Here is a 17,864-nt window from a genome sequence, read left to right as displayed (position 1 = left end):
TCTCACTCTTCCCTTGCTGGTTCACCTCCTTCTGCTGATTGGAAGCTGGGTTTTGACCAGTCAAAACCGTTCATGGCAATGAACTATGCTTCTTCATCAATCAGGCCTGCTGGATCAACTTCCGGAGCAAATGTATGTTGACGAACTGGCGGGATTAGAATTGTCACCTTGTACGAGGGAGTTGTCATCTTCTTATTCTCCAAATCAAGACACGGCTGATATTTGTCAATATTGGTTTCATCTCCAAGAATGGTAGCCTGAGGTCGAACTCCTCTCACACAGGCAACGAAGTCATCCTGCTCAAATGGAGACCCGTCTTCCTTCACGGTAGGGTACCCCCTGGCTACATCCGCGGGTCTAGATCTAGCACCCAGGCTTTGGAGCGGCTTAGGGCAGTCAAGGCTCCCGCTCTGGCATAGGATCGTTTGACTTCTTGGAACTTGGCGGGTAAGATTGACAACTTTTTCAAGACATCACTGAGCCGGTTGGGTCCTTGATTGGCAGGAGAGATAGCAACAAATGCTCATTGAGCGCCAATGTACAACTACTCCACTAGGGTATAGACCGCCTTCAGTTTAGTCACATTATCTTGACTCAGATTCTTGCTTCGCGGGTGAGGGAGTCCTGGATTAGGGGGTCTCCGGACAGCCGGACTATCTCCATTGGCCGGACTGTTAGAATATGAAGATACAAGATTGAAGACTTCGTCTCGTGTTCGGATGGGACTCTACTTGGCGTGGAAGGCAAGCTAGGCAATACGGATATGGATATCTCCTCCTTTGTAACCGACCTTGTGTAACCCTAACCCTCTTCGGTGTCTATATAAACCGAAGGGTTTTAGTCCGTAGGACAACAACCACAACATACAATCATACCATAGGCTAGCTTCTAGGGTTTAGCCTCTCTGATCTCGTGGTAGATCTACTCTTGTACTACCCATATCATCAATATCAATCAAGCAGGACGTAGGGTTTTACCTCCATCAAGAGGGCCCGAACCTGGGTAAAACATCGTGTCCCCTGCCTCCTGTTACCATCCGGCCTAGACGCATAGTTCGGGACCCCCTACCCGAGATCCGCCGGTTTTGACACCGACATTGGTGCTTTCATTGAGAGTTCCTCTGTGTCGTCGCCGTTAGGCCTGATGGCTCCTACTATCATCGATAGCGATGCGGTCCAGGGTGAGACTTTTCTCCCCAGACAGATCTTCGTATTCGGTGGCTTTGCACTGCGGGCTAATTCGCTTGGCCATCTGGAGCAGATTGAAAGCTACGCCCCTGGCCGTCAAGTTAGATTTGGAAGTTTGAACTACACGGCTGACATCCGCGGAGACTTGATCTTCGACGGATTCGAGCCACAGCCGGGCGCACTGCAATGTCGCGATGGGTATGACCTAGCTCTGCCACCAAACAGTACCCCGGAGGCTGCGCCCGCATCAGCTCCGACCCTTAGCTCGGAGCCAACTGCGCCAGTCAAGGATGGGTGGTTAGACACCGCATCAGGGGCTGCAGTCTCAACGGCGATCGAGCCGAACACCAGCCTAACCCTCTGCGCAGCCCGTGACTCCAAGGTGCCGGACTCTTTTCCGGACTCCGAACCATCCGCGCCCCTGCCAATCGAATCCGATTGGGCGCCGATCATGGAATTCACCGCCACGGATATCTTTCAGCACTCGCCCTTCGGTGACATTCTGAATTCACTAAGGTCTCTCTCTTTGTCAGGAGAGCCCTGGACGGATTATGGCCAACAGGATTGGGATGCGGACGATGAAGAAATTCGACGCCCACCCACCACCCACTTCGTAGCCACTGTCCATGATTTAACCAACATGCTCGACTTCGACTCCGAAGACATCGACGGTATGGACGACGATGTAGGAGACGATCATGAACTAGCACCCATAGGGCACTGGAAAGCCACCTCGTCATATGACATATACATGGTGGATACACCCAAAGAAGGCAATGGCGACGGGAAAGCAGAGGATGACCCCTCCAAGAAGCAACCCAAACGCCGACGTCAGCGGCGCCGCTCTAAGTCCCGCCAAAGCAAAAGTGGTGACACCGGCACAGGAGATAATAACACTCCGGATAGTGCCGAAGAAAACAACAAACCCCTCCAGCAAGATTTAGAGCAGGAGGATGGAGGAGCCAGCTCTCCTGAGAGAGCGGCAGATGGAGAGGAGGAGGATGACAATCACATGCCCCCCTCCGAAGACGAGGCAAGCCTCGGCGACGATGAATTCGCCGTACCAGAGGATCCCGTCCAACAAGAGCGCTTCAAGCGTCGGCTTATGGCCACGACAAATAGCCTGAAGAAAAAGCAGCAGCAGCTTCAAGCTGATCAAGATCTGCTAGCTGACAAATGGACTGAAGTCCTCGTGGCCGAGGAATATAAACTCGAGCGCCCCTCCAAGAGTTACCCAAGGCGCAGGTTACTACCCCGACTGGAGGAAGAAACGTATGATATGGCTGATCGGCCACCTCGTGGCCGCGATAGAGAGGCATTCCAGCCAAAAGCTCAGACTCCACCCCAACGCCATTCAAATAAAAAGGCATGGGGAGATACGCCAGACCTGCGAGACATATTGGAGGACAAGGCAAAGCATTCCCGATCGATCTACGGATCATGAGGGCGCACCACTCTGCGAGACGACAAACGTCACGCCGGATACAGTAAAAGCAAATCCGGCCGGGCCGAACACAGCGGGCAAGACCCATTCAAGCTGCGTCGCGATATAGCCCAATACAGAGGCGCCGCACACCCCTTATGCTTCACAAACGAAGTAATGAAACATCAATTCCCAGAAGGTTTCAAACCTGTAAATATTGAATCATACAACGGCACAACAGATCCCGCAGTATGGATTGAGGAGTTCCTCCTCCACATCCACATGGCCCGCGGCGATGACTTACACGCCATCAAATTCCTCCCACTAAAGCTCAAAGGACCAGCGCGACATTGGCTTAACAGCTTGCCAGCGGACTCCATTAGCTGTTGGGAAGATCTGGAAGCTGCATTCCTCAACAACTTTCAGGGCACTTATGTGCGACCACCAGACGCCGATGATTTGAGCCACATAATTCTGCAGCCAGAAGAGTCGGCTAGGCAATTTTGGACTCGGTTCCTTACAAAGAAAAATCAAATCGTCGACTGTCCGGATGCGGAGGCCTTAGCGCTTTCAAGCACAACATCCGAGACGAGTGGCTAGCCCAGCACCTTGGTCAGGAAAAGCCGAAATCTATGGCAGCTCTCACGACGCTCATGACCCGCTTTTGTGCGGGAGAAGACAGCTGGCTGGCTCGCAGTAATAACATATCAAAGAACCATGGTACCTCAGATACCAAGGACGGCAATAGTAGGTCATGTCGCAACAAGCATAAGTGCTGCATTAACAGCGAAAATACTAAGGATACGGCAGTCAATGCCGGATTCAAAAGCTCTAAACCCGGTCAGCGGAAAAATCCATTCCAACAAAGTACGCCGGGTCCGTCCAGCTTGGACCGTATACTCGATCGCTCGTGTCAAATACACGGCACCCCAGACAAGCCAGCCAATCACACCAACAGGGATTGTTGGGTGTTCAAGCAGGCCGGCAAGTTAATTGCCGAAAACAAGGATAAGGGGCCGCATAGCGATGACGAGGAGGAGCCCCGGCAGCCGCACACTGGAGGACAGAAGAGGTTTCCCCCGCAAGTGCGGATGGTGAACATGATATACACAACCCACATCCCCAAGAGGGAGCGGAAGCGTGCGCTCAAGGACGTATATGCGTTGGAGCCAGTCGCCCCAAAGTTTAACCCTTGGTCCCCCTATCCGATCACCTTCGATCGCAGGGACCACCCCACTAGTATCTGTCATGGCGGATTCACCGCACTGGTCCTAGACCCAATCATCGACGGATTTCACCTCACTCGACTCCTTATGGACGGCGGCAGCAGCCTGAAACTGCTTTATCAGGACACAGTGTGCAAAATGGGTATAGACCCCTCAAGGATCAAACCCACAAAAACGACCTTTAAGGGCGTCATTCCAGGTGTAGAGGCCCATTGCACAGGCTCAATTACACTGGAAGTGGTCTTCGGATCCCCGGATAACTTCCGAAGCGAAGAGTTAATCTTCGATATAGTCCCGTTCCGCAGTGGTTATCACGCGCTGCTTGGGCGAACCGCATTTGCTAGATTCAATGCGGTACCGCATTATGCATACCTCAAGCTCAAGATGTCAGGACCTCGCGGAGTTATTACATTCAATGGAAACACAGAGCGCTCTCTCCGAATAGAGGAGCACACCGCAGCCCTCGCAGCAGAAACGCAAAGCAGCCTCTCAAGGCAATCAACCAGTTCGGCGCTTCACAGCCCGGACACCTTCAAGCGCACTCGGGGCAATCGGCAAATAGACCGCCTGGCGCGATCTGAGCTCGCGTAGCAATACGGCGGCCACCCCAATCCAAACCCAGCGGCGGCACTCGTGCCGTGCGTACATAATTATGCATTAAAAATACCATGGGCACAGGTGGGGAGGGGGGAACAACTGCTACACGCCCCAAGACGCGGCCTAAACCACACTAGGGGCTTTCCCGTTCGGTTATTTTTCTTTTTCTTTCAGGACCTTAATCTCTGGAAACACTGTCCGGCAGCACTATTGCCGAACACATGATGCAGCAACCAAGGAGGCAGATAGCTACATTATACCATGGAATTCCCAGGTTGATTACAGTAACGAATGAAATATTCAATTTAATATCATTCCTCAGCTTGCCCTTGGAAGGGACATAGTCCTACTCTTTGCTTATCGCACTATCTGTATCACTCTGCTTTAACGCAATTTTTTAATAAACAATGCATGACATTACGACTATTATTGCATTCTTGTTATATATATATATATATATCTGTGTGTGTGTGTGTGTGTTCATTAATGATGCCTTGCAACCGTACACTATGGTACGGCCAATACACTAGGGGCTTACCTACCCCACAATGCGGTGTGAAAAGTCCGAACACTTTCACAAGTGCGGCACCCCGAACTTATAGCATTATATGCATCAGCTCCGAATCATGTCTTTGGTCAAATGTTGGGTTTGCCCAGCTCCTATGTTTTGGTACCTTACGTTCCGCTCTATCGGCTAAGGTAGCGCTAGGAGAACTACTGCGATTGTGCCCCGGTTCTGCTGGGTTCAGCACCTCAGTAGAGAAAAACTGACTGTCATGATAATGCGAGAGACTGGTCGCTGTTCGGCGAGGTTTTTCGAGTCCCTAAAGACTTATGCCGCTTAGGGCGATGGGCCGGCCCTGTCCGGCTTACAAGCGTGTATCGCACCCTGAATTCGGCTTTCCGAATACCAGGGGCTTCGCCAAAATTTAAAATTGTAGAATTCTATGGCTAAGTGAGAGTGATAAAGCATTATTAGTCCGGTTGCCTTGTTCGTTGTACTGAGCACCTCCCTCGAAGGATCCAAATATGGGAACAAGAGTGCTCAGGTTTATCCCGAACACCCGAGCACTCGTGGCATGGGGGCAGAAGCCGAGGACTAGCCATCTCTCAGATTGGATAAACGGCCAAACAAAAGGTAATATTTTAAATTCACACAAGCGTTGCATAGCGCATATGAAACAAGTTTTCATCATACAGGATCACATGAGCAAGTCTCATTCAAATATTACATCTTTTGAACACTCATGCGCGATGAGACGGGCACCTGGTAGAACACCCTTGTAGTACATCTCAGGGTGGCGGTGCTCCTTGCCCTCCGGCGGCCCCTCCTTGATCAGCTTCACGGCGTCTAGCTTGACCCACTGCAATTTCACACGGGCGAAAGCCCGACGTGCACCTTTAATGCAGACAGATCGCTTGACGACCTCCAGCCGCGGGCAGGCATCCACAAGCCGCCTCACCAGGCCAAAGAAGCTGTTCGGAAGGGCGTCGCCAGGCCATAGCCGGATAATAAAGCTCTTCATGGCCCGATCGGCCGCCTTATGTAGCTCGACCATCTGCTTCTGCTGGTCGCTCATTTGCACCGGGTGTTTGGCCTCAGCATACTGAGACCAGAACAGCTTCTTCGTTGAGCTTCCATCCTCGGCCTGGTAAAATTGTGCGGCATCTGACACACTGCGGGGCAGATCTGCGAATGCTCCTGGAGAGCTCCGGATTCGGGTTAGTAATCGGTAATTTACTTTTACATGCTTGCTTTGCATATAGAAAGCCTTACCCGGCGCTATCTTCTTCATCGTGTTGATCTCTTGGAGGGCCTTTTGGGCTTCGGCCTTGGCACTTTTTACACTCCCGATGGCCGCGGCAAGCTTAGAGTCCCGCGTCTTTGAGTCAAGCTCCAACGCCTCGTGCTTCGCCACGAGAGCCTGGAGCTCTTGCTGCACCTCGCTCACCCGAGCCTCGTGCTTCTCTCGCTCGGTGCGCTCCTTGGCCGCTTTATCTTTGGCCTTGGTTAGCGCTTGCTTCAGGGTCGCCACCTCGGTCATGGCCCCTGGCAAACATACAATGATCCTGTCATTTTGCAATCGCGTCCTTTTTTATATATATACATATCTATAGACGGGGTATTACTTACCCTTGTTCTCCTCGAGCTGCCTCTTGGCAAGGCCGAGCTCTTTCCTGGACCCCTCGAGGTCCTGCTTCAGTACGGCGACCTCCACAGTCAGTGCGGCAGACGCCAGCAGCGAAGCCTGCATATGCGTATTGACACACTTATATTAGACTCCTGCGATATTATTTGATCCTCTGTTCGGCTTTTCTTTGTGAACACCGAACAAAGCATCAGGGGCTACTGTCTATGCAGTAATATTTCTACTACACTTTAAAACACTTACCTCAAAGCCTGTTAGAAGGCTGGCACAGGCTTCAGTCAATCCGCTCTTGGCGGACTGAACCTTCTGGATCACCGCACTCATGATAGTGCGGTGCTCCTCGTCGATGGAAGCACTGCGAAGTGCTTCCAGCAGATTGTCCGGTGCCTCTGGATGGACAAAGGTCACCGGCACAGGCGTCTTGCCCCTCTTAGAAGGAGGCCGCTTGCCCGAGCCCGGAACCGCTGGAGGGTCCGGCGCGGTGTTCGACTGAGGACCAAACTCGAAGCTCTCGGGGGCCCCGTCCCCGCGGCTCCCGGAGTCTGGAAGGTCGCCTTGAGGCACCTCCAGGACTGTCTCCCTCGACCCGGTGCCTCTTGAGACAGCACCTCGGCATCGTCAGCAGGATGGGGGGGAGGTGGCGGTCGGGACTGGATCGCTATCCATGTCCGACGAGCCTAGGGAGCCGTCCGATGATACATCAATACTGGTTCACGGCGGCCTGCATAATCATGTTCGGCGTTAGGGAAAGCAGTGCAACAAAGGACTGCTATGAGTTACTCTGGTATCTGAATACTTACGATCTACCCGGGGCTTGGCCCGGGGCAACCATTCGTCTTCGCCCTCGTCGGCGGCGGTGAAACTGTCCGGAAGGAGAGTCCTCCCCTTCTTGGACCTTCGGCCTCCCCAGTTGGGCGGCCTTCCTTTTCTTGTCTCCCTTGCCTGGAGGGGGAGCATCTTCTTCTTCCTGCTCGTCTTCGGGGGAAGAGTGTGCCGCAGAGTTATCGGACGATGAGTCCGATAACACCTGGCGTCGGGAACTCTTTCGGGTTCCCTTGGCCTTCTTGGTCTTCTCCGGCACCTTGTAAGGAGCCGGAGCCAGGATCTCCATCAGGAGAGCGCTCGTAGTGTCTTCGGGCAAAGGCGCCGGACAGTTAATCTGCCCTGACATCTCCACCCAGTCCTATCAAAGGCATGGAGATTAGACCCCGCACATAATTAAGCTAGGGAAAATAAACGTCCTACGGGACGTATTGAACTCACCGAATGCGCTAGACGCTTTGCGCTTAGTCCGTGGTCCTCGGTGAGAGAAGGGGGGACCTTGGCGCCCTTGAACAGCACCTTCCAGACGTCCTTGTGCGTTGTATCGAAGAGCTCGCTCAAAGTCTGGTGCTGGGCCGGGTCGAACTCCCACAAGGTAAAATCCCGTTGTTGACACGGGAGGATCCGGCGGATGAGCATAACTTGGACTATGTTGACAAGCTTGAGCTTCTTGCTCGCCATACTCCGGATACATTTCTGAGTCCATCCAGCTCCACCGATGAACCCCATGACAAGCCCTTCTCTTTCCAGGAAGTGAGCCGTGTTGGGAATCCGGATCGAAACTCAGGGGCTGCCGCCCATTTGGCGTCGCGTGGCTCGGTGATGTAGAACCACGCCGATTACCATTCCTTTATTGTCTCCACGAAGGAGCCTTCGAGCCATATGACGTTGGGCATCTTGCCCACCATGGCTCCGCCGCATTCTGCTTGTTGGCCTCGTACTACCTTCGGCTTGATATTGAAGGTCTTTAACCACAGGCCGAAGTGGGACCGGATGCGGAGGAAAGCCTCACACACAACGATGAACGCCGAAATGTTGAGGATGAAATTCAGGGCCAAATCATGAAAGTACAGCCTGTAGTAAAACATGAGACCACAGAAGAATGGATGGAGGGGAAACCCTAGTCCGCAAAGGAAGTGGTGAAGGAAAACTACCCTCTCGTGAGGTTCCGGGGTAGGGACGATCTGCCCCACAGCGGGCAGCCGATGCGCGATGTTCACGGCTAAGTATCCGGCTCCGCAGCTTTTTAATGTCTCCCTCCATGACGGAGGAGACCATCCACCTGCCTCCCTCTCTAGACATGATTGGAGAAGGTCGAGGTGGGAAGTGCGGACTTGGGCGCTAGAGCTCGAGTGTGCGAAAACGGATGAGTAAGGGAGGAAGAAGGCGTGGATAGAAAGGTGAATCCTTATCCCTTTATATGGGCGGACGAAACTAAGCGTCCCCACTTACCTGGTAAAACTCGCTTATCCCCCAAGCGCTGCAATTGATGGCGCAGTTGGGTTACCCACGCCCGTATTGATGAGAATCCCGTAATAAGGGGACACGATCTCTGCTTTGACAAGACGTGTCGAAAAACTGCCTCGCGTTATGTGCGGGGCTGGTTAAAAGAAACGGTTCGAATAATCACCGGGCCATGACGTAATGTCATGCTGCCAAAACAAGCTAGCAAATTATATTTGCGAAAATATTATTCTCTCTACTGTGGAATGTGGAACTTATTTTGCAGGGTCGGACACTATCCTCGTATTCAAATTCTTCTGTGATGTAATCGGAGAAGGAACCCGCCTTGCAAAGCCGAAGACAATACTGCGCGCCAGACTCATCGTCATTGAAGCCTGGTTCAGGGGCTACTGAGGGAGTCCTGGATTAGGGGGTCTCCGGACAGCCGGACTATCTCCATTGGCCGGACCGTTAGACTGTGAAGATACATGATTGAAGACTTCGTCTCGTGTCCGGATGGGACTCTACTTGGCGTGGAAGGCAAGCTAGGCAATACGGATATGGATATCTCCTCCTTTGTAACCGACCTTGTGTAACCCTAACCCTCTCCGGTGTCTATATAAACCGAAGGGTTTTAGTCTGTAGGACAACAACCACAACATACAACCATACCATAGGCTAGCTTCTAGGGTTTAGCCTCTCTGATCTCGTGGTAGATCTACTCTTGTACTACCCATATCATCAATATCAATCAAGCAGGACGTAGGGTTTTACCTCCATCAAGAGGGCCCGAACCTGGGTAAAACATCGTGTCCCCTGCCTCCTGTTACCATTCGGCCTAGACGCACAGTTCGGGACCCCCTACCCGAGATCCGCCGGTTTTGACACCGACAGCGGGCCTGCACATATTTTGTAAACAAAGGGTCAGCTGGCGGTTTATATTCCGGGTCAAAAGAAGGTATAAAAGATCAGTACATATGGCTTGCCAAAGATGGCGGAAACCATTTGAGAACCCGGTTCTTTAAACTGGTCAGCTCAGTGGTAACCTCTTCAAGAGCCGCTTCAGCTTTTTCAGCGTGTTGTGTCAGCAGCGTCTTTTCTTCAGCCCAGGATTTCTTTTTGGCAGTCAAGCTGGTTTTTAGTTTTTCTGTCTCAGCTAGACTTAATTGAAGTTTAGAATCAGCAGACTTGATTTCTGCCTCTTGACCCGCCAGCCGGGTCTTGGTGTCAGTTAATTGGGAACCCAATTCAGATAAGGCATTCTACAAAACATACACAGGTGTGTCAAGGTTTAAACTAAAAGTTCAAGATTCAAGTCTCAAGTACTTTGCACTGCAAAACCACTTGACACTTGGGGGCTAATGTATGCCAAAACAATTTCTTATGACTCTAATATATTTCAAGTCCCAAGTACCTTGCAAAGTAACAACACTTGGCACTTGGGGGCTAATGCATGATATTTAGAAAGTCTCTCAAGATTAAGCCGGATTACAATATTTGTTGGGTTTGGCACAAGACAGTTATGAAATTAAGTACCGGCTCATTTGTGATCAAGTGAACCGGCCCTTGGGGACTACAGGTGAAGTTTATACTACTTTATTGGACTTCAGAAAAATCTAAAGGTAAAGCTTTAGCCTATATCCTAAGTCTATAGATCATTCAAGTTTTATCAGTATCTAAAGACTTGGGGGCTGGCAGAATATAAGTAAGCCAGAAGAGCATACCTCATACTTCAGCTGCAATTGCTTGACCATCTCGATTTCCGAGTCACGACTGGAGTGCACATGACTGAGATAGCCGGACAGCACGTCATTGACATTGAGATGGGTGTAATGGGAGACATCAAACCGCACATTCTGCTTCTCTAAAGCTTCTTGTTTAGCAGTGTGTCGAGCTAATACGGTGGGGTACCCTGTCTCAACAAACCGGCTACCAGTAACCAAGACGTCAGTGTGAGAGGTTGTCGGTGGGTTAGCTGAACTGGACGGTTCAGTTATAGCCGGGTTGAGAGTGGTCTCATCAGCTGACGGTTCAGGAGGGTCCGATTGAGCCGTCACAGCCGGATCTTCTGGTGCTTCAGTTTCAGGGGGAGAAGTTGGCATAGCCGGTTCAGGTGCAAGAACTAACGGGTCTTCCACCAGTTTAACCACTTTGGCCTTCTTGGATTTGGCTTGGCCACTAAGAAAGATTTTATAAGACAATTAGCGCAACGGTGCAATTTTTGAAGACATAGAGGAAAGATGATTTTTTCCTTAACCAGGGGCAGTCTTGAAGGTCAGAAATTGCGTCTGAGATGAGTCGCTAGAAGAGCGAGAAACCTCCTTCAAAGGGCAAATAACGTGAGTAACACAAGAGAATAGATTCATTAATGAAAGCCGAAGAGGAATATAAAAGAGACCTCATTTTGGCGTTTTGAGGAGTTTGGTGTACAACAGAAGGCGGCTCATCATCGTTCCGGGCTTGACGACGGCTCTCGTGTTGCTATTTTTTCAAAAGAAAATGCGGGTCCAAATAAGCCAAAGGGTGCGAAAACCTTACTTTCCGGGTTACCCGTCGAAGTTTTTGTCTCGGCAAATGATCTGAGTCGGAGGAAATAATTACCTCTTCTTCTCCGGCCTGACTGGCCCCCATGTCGTCCTGGCAATAATCAGTGTCAATAAGGTTATTAAAAAACTGGCCAAGGGAGTCAAGGGCTACCTCCGACTCAGAAGTATCATCATCAAGATTTAACAGGTCCTCAGCGGTGCTCTTTTTCTTCTTCTTAGACCTCCGGGTCGTCTTCTTGGCGGTCATGGTAGCGGCTCTAGCCTTCTTGGTGTTTTCATGGTCATACTTGGCTTTCCAGAAATTAGATTTGGCCTGTAAACAAATAAATAAGATGAAAGGTCATGCAGGTATTTAAAACGGCTGAGGAAAATACAAAGAGAAAAAGGTCAGAGGTTCTTTACCTCTGGCACCGGGTTAGGTTTGCAGAAGGGGTTTAATCCGACCTTACTATAGTCTTCATATTTGCCGTTCACGAGAAGGGTCGACATTGAAACAATATCTTCTTCAGTTAATTGAACGGAGCTGTGATGAAGAGAGTCATTTGGGCCTCCACCATATTTATACATCAATTTGGATCGGCGGCTTAGAGGGATGACCCGCCATGAGACCCAGCAAAGGGTCAAGTCAACTCCAGTTAAGTTGTTCCCCAATAAGGAGTTAATCCTTTTGATTGATGGAATAAGCTTCTTGCATTCGGCGGCAGTGAGTTTGTCAGGAAGTGCAAACTTGGAGTCAAGACACTCTGCGCAATAACCCGGCAGTGGCTTTTCATTTGCTGGTGAAGTGTCTTGACAATAGAACCAAGTCTGATTCCAGTCTTTGGGATGACTCGGCAAGACTATTAGAGGGAAGACGGCGCCCTGTCGATGCTGAATTGAGATGCCTCCAAGTTCCAAGCTAGGGCCATTGGTACACTCGTTCTGGCAGTTTAGATAAAAATACTCTCTAAAGAGTTCCACAGTCGGTTCTTCTTGAAGGTACACCTCACAGAGAACTGGGAAATTGCAGATATTGGATATGGAATTGGGACCGAGATCTTGAGGGTGAAGTTTGAAAAAATGGAGAACATCTCTGAAGAACTTTGAGCCGGGTGGTGAAAAGCCACAATTCATGTGGTCAGAAAAGACAATGACTTCACCATCTTTTGGATTGGGCCGTTCCTCGTCCGGGTCAGGTGCATGGTAAGACATAATATTCTTCCCTGGCAAAAATCCTATGGAGAAGTCCTTCAAATTATCCTCAGTTACTGTTGAAGGAACCCAGTTGCAGACAGTCGGTGCTTTTGACGGCATGATGTTCAGAAGGCGAACTGAAAAGAAAGTGACATGCCGGTTCAATTAAATGATAATGGTGAAGTTAAGTTATGATGGTACAAAGGAGTAATGGTGGCTTAAGTAAGGGCTAATGTCATATAAGGAAAAGTAAGCCGGCGCAATAATCCGCCATGACTACAAATATTAGAGAAAACAGATTCGGCTAAGTGTTGAGACAAACAAGTTTCCTAATTGCTTGATATTATTCTAGATCAAATGTCTATTCAAAATGGAAAATATTCTAGACCTAAAAGTCTAGCGCAGATGAGTTCGTGAGTCCTAATAAGGCCTTTATACCGGGAAAAGGGATCTACTAGTATCAAGAGTAGGCACAAAACAACTATCGCACAAGTATATATATATATATATATATATATATATATCTTTTTGGATCAAGAAGAGGTTGCAATGGAAGAACTACGAAGAAACTATGATGAACTACAAAGAACATGCAGAGACCTAGAAAGCCCTAATGCAGATCTAAGGAGCAAGAAGGGAAATGCTTACAGCCACAAATCTTCCGCGGAGAGTCGCCGCTGTTCTCTAGACCGATTCCAGTTGATGCAGCGGCCAAAGTCGACGGAGGTGAGGTTCTCTCTGACGGCGGCGGAGCTCGAGCGGCAGCGGGGGTTGCGAGAAGTAGAAGACGAAGAAGAGAGAAGATTGAGAAAGACCGGGGCGTGCCTATTTATAAGAGGATAAGCGAACAGGCGGGCGCGAAAATCGAGGAAGACCTGAATAATGATTATCCAACTAAACGGACGCCTTGATTCTCGGAAGGCATTAAAGGATAAAGATCCGTTGAGAGATGACGTCATAATAGTTTTTTGTGTTTTCAAGAAATGACATCATGGCGGGTTACAAAAATTTCTACGAAGAGAGGAAGATGGATTTCGTCTAAGTATTGAAGATTGACAAAGAACAAAGTTCAAAGTCAACCTGGGGCCTAATGTTGGGGATATAGCTACCAGGTATGACCCGCCCAGGAGGGGCCGGGTCGGCCCCAATGGCGGGTCACAAAGGAAGCCCAGTAACATTCAAGGCGATAGTTTATTAAGGCTTATAGAAGGCCTAAGCCCAGAGGCGGCTTAAGGCCCAATATTGTAAACCGCTGTATGTAAGGAAAGACTTTTAAAGAAAGGCATATAAAAGAAGTCACCGAGCCGGACACGTTTTATGAGCCGGCTGGGACTCTGTAGACGCCAGGCGTCAACCCGTGTATATAAGGGGACGACCCGGTGATGGCTTAGGGCAAGAAACAAGAGATCGATAACCAAGCCGGCGGATTAGCCTCTTGGTGATCGAAACCCCAGCAATTCCAAACACAACTAGACGTAGGCTTTTACCTTCATCGTAAGGGCCCGAACTAGTATAAAACCATTCGTGTCCTTTGTTCCGATTAACCCCTTTAAGATTCCTAGTAGCGATGGCCCTATGACTAAGTCCTTATGTTAGGACATCTGCCGTGACAATTCCACGACACCATGGACATTGGATGTCGTTGATAATGGGATCACATTATTAGGAGAATGATGAGATGGACAAGACCCAATCCTAAGCATATCACAAGATCGTGTAGTTCATTTGGTAAAGCTTTTCTAATGTCAAGTATCATTTCCTTAGACCAAGATATTGTGCAACTCCCGGATACCGTAGGAATGCTTTGGGTGTACCAAACGTCGCAACGTAACTGGGTGGCTATAAAGGTGCACTACAGGTATCTCCGAAAGTGTCTGTTGGGTTGACACGAATCTAGACTGGGATTTGTCACTCCATATGATGGAGAGGTATCTCTGGGCCCACTCGGTAATGCATCATCATAACGAGCTCAATGTGACTAAGGAGTTGGTCACGGGATCATGCGTTACGGAACGAGTGAAGAGATGATAACCCACAAGTATAGGGGATCAATTGCAGCCTCTTTTGATAAGTAAGGGTGTCGAACCCAATGAGGAGCTAAAGGTAGAACAAATATTCCCTCAAGTTCTATCGACCACCAATACAACTCTAGGCACGCTTAACGTTTGCTTTACCTAGAACAAGTATGAAACTAGAAGTACTTTGTAGGTGTAACGGGATAGGTTTTCAAGAATATAAAGAGCACGTAAATAAAGACTAGGGGCTGTTTTAGGTAAAGAATCAATAAAGTTAGTATAACGAGTGTGGAAAAGTGGTGGTAGGAGTTGCAAAATTGTCCCTAAGCAATTGACTACTTTACTAGACCAATAGCAATTTTACGTGGGAGAGGCCACTGCTAGCATGCTATCCCTGACTTGGAATTCTATACACTTATGATTGGAACTATTAGCAAGAATCCGCAACTACTAACGTTCATTAAGGTAAAACCCAACCATAGCATTAAGATATATTGGTCCCCCTGCAATCCGGTATGCATCAATTTCTATGCAAGGTTGAAGCTTCTGTCACTCTTGCCCTCCAATACATAGTCCTATCAACATACAACTAACCTATGGTGTGATCCACGCTCACGCTCATATGACGTACACCAAAGGACAACAACATAACCACAAGCAAATTAAACCAATCATAGCAATTCACCAATTACCAATAGGACAACGAAAATCTACTCAGACATCATAGGATGGCAACACATCATTGGATAATAATATGAAGCATAAAGCACCATGTTCAAGTAGAGGGTACAACGGGTTGCGGGAGAGTAGACCGCTGTAGATAGATGGGGGAAGGTGATGAAGATGTTGGTGAATATGACAGAGGTGTTGGTGTAGATCGCCGTCACATGATGATAGCCCCGGCGGCGTTGCGGCGCCACCGGGAGAGAGGGGAGAGGGCACCCCTTCTTCTTATTCTTCCTTGACCTTCTCCCTAGATGGGAGAAGGGTTTCCCCTCTATTCCTTGGCTTCCATGGCATGGGAGGGGCGAGAGCCCCTCCGAGATTGGATCTATCTCTCTGTCTCTCTCTGTTTCTGCGTTCCAAATTCTGGCCTTTCACCGTTTCTTATATTCCCAGAGATCCGTACCTCCGATTGGGCTAAAAATTTAACATGATTTCTATCCAGATATTGGCTTTCTTGTGGCGAAAGAAGGGAACCAACTGCCTTATGGGGCGCCCCCTGCCTTGTGGCCCCCTCGGGCATCGTCTCACGTTGATTCTTCTTCCCAAAAATCACATATATTCCAAAAAAAATCTCCATAATTTTTATCCCGTTTGGACTTCGTGTGATATGTATTTTCTGTGAAACAAAAAACATGCAACAAACATGAACTGGCACTGGGCACCGGATCAATATGTTAGTCCCAAAAATAGTATAAAAAGTTGCTAAAAGGATATGAACGTTGTATAATATTGGCATGGAACAATAAAAAATTATAGATACGATGGAGACATATTAGCATCCCCAAGCTTAATTCCTGCTCGTCCTCGAGTAGGTAAATGATAAAAAGATAATTTTTGATGTGGAATGCTACCTAGCATAATCTTGATCATTTAATCTAATCATGGCATGAATATTAAGACAAGAGTGATTCGAAGCAATAGTCTATCATTTGACATTAACACAATAATACTTCAAGCATACTAATAAAGAAAACATGTCTTTTCAAAATAACATGGCCAAAGAAAGTTATCCCTACAAAATCATATGGTCTGGCTATGCTCCATCTTCACCACACAAACATTCAAATCATGCACAACCCCGATGACAAGCCAAGCAATTGTTTCATACTTTTGATGTTCTCAAACCTTTTCAACTTCCACGCAATACATGAGCGTGAGCCATGGATATAGCACTATAGGTGGAATAGAATATGATGGTGGAGGTTGTGTGGAGAAGACAAAAAGGAGAAAGTCTCACATTGACGCGGCTAATCAACGAGCTATGGAGATGCCATTCAATTGATGTCAATGCAAGGAGTAGGGATTGCCATGCAACGGATGCACTAGAGCTATAAGTATATGAAAGCTCAAACTGAAACTAAGTGGGTGTGCATCCAACTTGCTTGCTCATGAGGACCTAGGGCATTTCAGGAACCCCATCGTTGGAATATACAAGACAAGTTCTATAATGAAAATTCCCACTAGTATATGATAGTGATAACTCAAGGGACTCTCTATATGAAGAACATGGTGCTACTCTGAAGCACAAGTGTGGTAAAAGGATAGTAACATTGTCCCTTCTCTCTTTCCTCCCATTTTTTTATTTTCTCTCTCTTTTTTCTCTTTTTTTCTAGGCTTCTTTGGCCTCTGTTTTTTTGGGGGGGGGGGCTTTTTGTCCAATTTTATTTTGATAACCTCACATGGGACAATGTTCTAATAATGATGATCATCTCACTTTTATTTACTTACAACTCAATATTACAACTCGATACTAGAACACAGGTATGACTCTATATGAATGCCTCCGGTGGTGTACCGGGATGTGCAATGATCTAGCGTAGCAATGACACCAAAAAACGGACAAGCAATGAAAACTTCATGCTAGCTATCTTACAATCATGCAAAGCAATATGACAATAAATGCTCAAGTCATGTATATGATGATGATGGAAGTTGCATGGCAATATATCTCAGAATGGCTATGGAAAGGCCATGATAGGTAGGTATGGTGGCTGTTTTGAGGAAGATATAAGGAGGCTTATGTGTGATAGAGCGTATCATATCACGGGGTTTGGATGCACCGGCGAAGTTTGCACCAACTCTTGAGGTGAGAAAGGGCAATGCACGGTACCGAAGAGGCTAGCAATGTTGGAATGGTGAGAGTGCGTATAATCCATGGACTCAACATTAGTCATAAAGAACTCACATACTTATTGCAAAAATCTATTAGTCATTGAAACAAAGTACTACACACATGTTCCTAGGGGGATAGATTGGTAGGAAAATACCATCGCTCATCCCCGACTACCACTCATAAGGAAGACAATCAATAAATACCTCATGCTCCAACTTCGTTACATAACGGTTCACCATACGTGCATGCTACGGGAATCACAAACTTCAACACAAGTATTTCTACAATGCAGAACTACCCACTAGCATGACTCTAATATCACCATATTTATATCGCAAAACTATTGCAAGGAATAAAACATATCATATTCAGTGATCTACAAGTTTTATGTAGGTTATAATGACTAACCATGTGAATGACCAATTCCTGTCATCTCTCTAAAT

The sequence above is a fragment of the Triticum urartu genome, chromosome 7A (genome assembly GCF_056163025.1).
Source record: "Triticum urartu cultivar PI428250 chromosome 7A, HENAU_Tu73, whole genome shotgun sequence".
NCBI classification, from domain to species: Eukaryota; Viridiplantae; Streptophyta; class Magnoliopsida; order Poales; family Poaceae; genus Triticum; species Triticum urartu.
Note: the sequence above shows the minus strand (reverse complement) of the source record.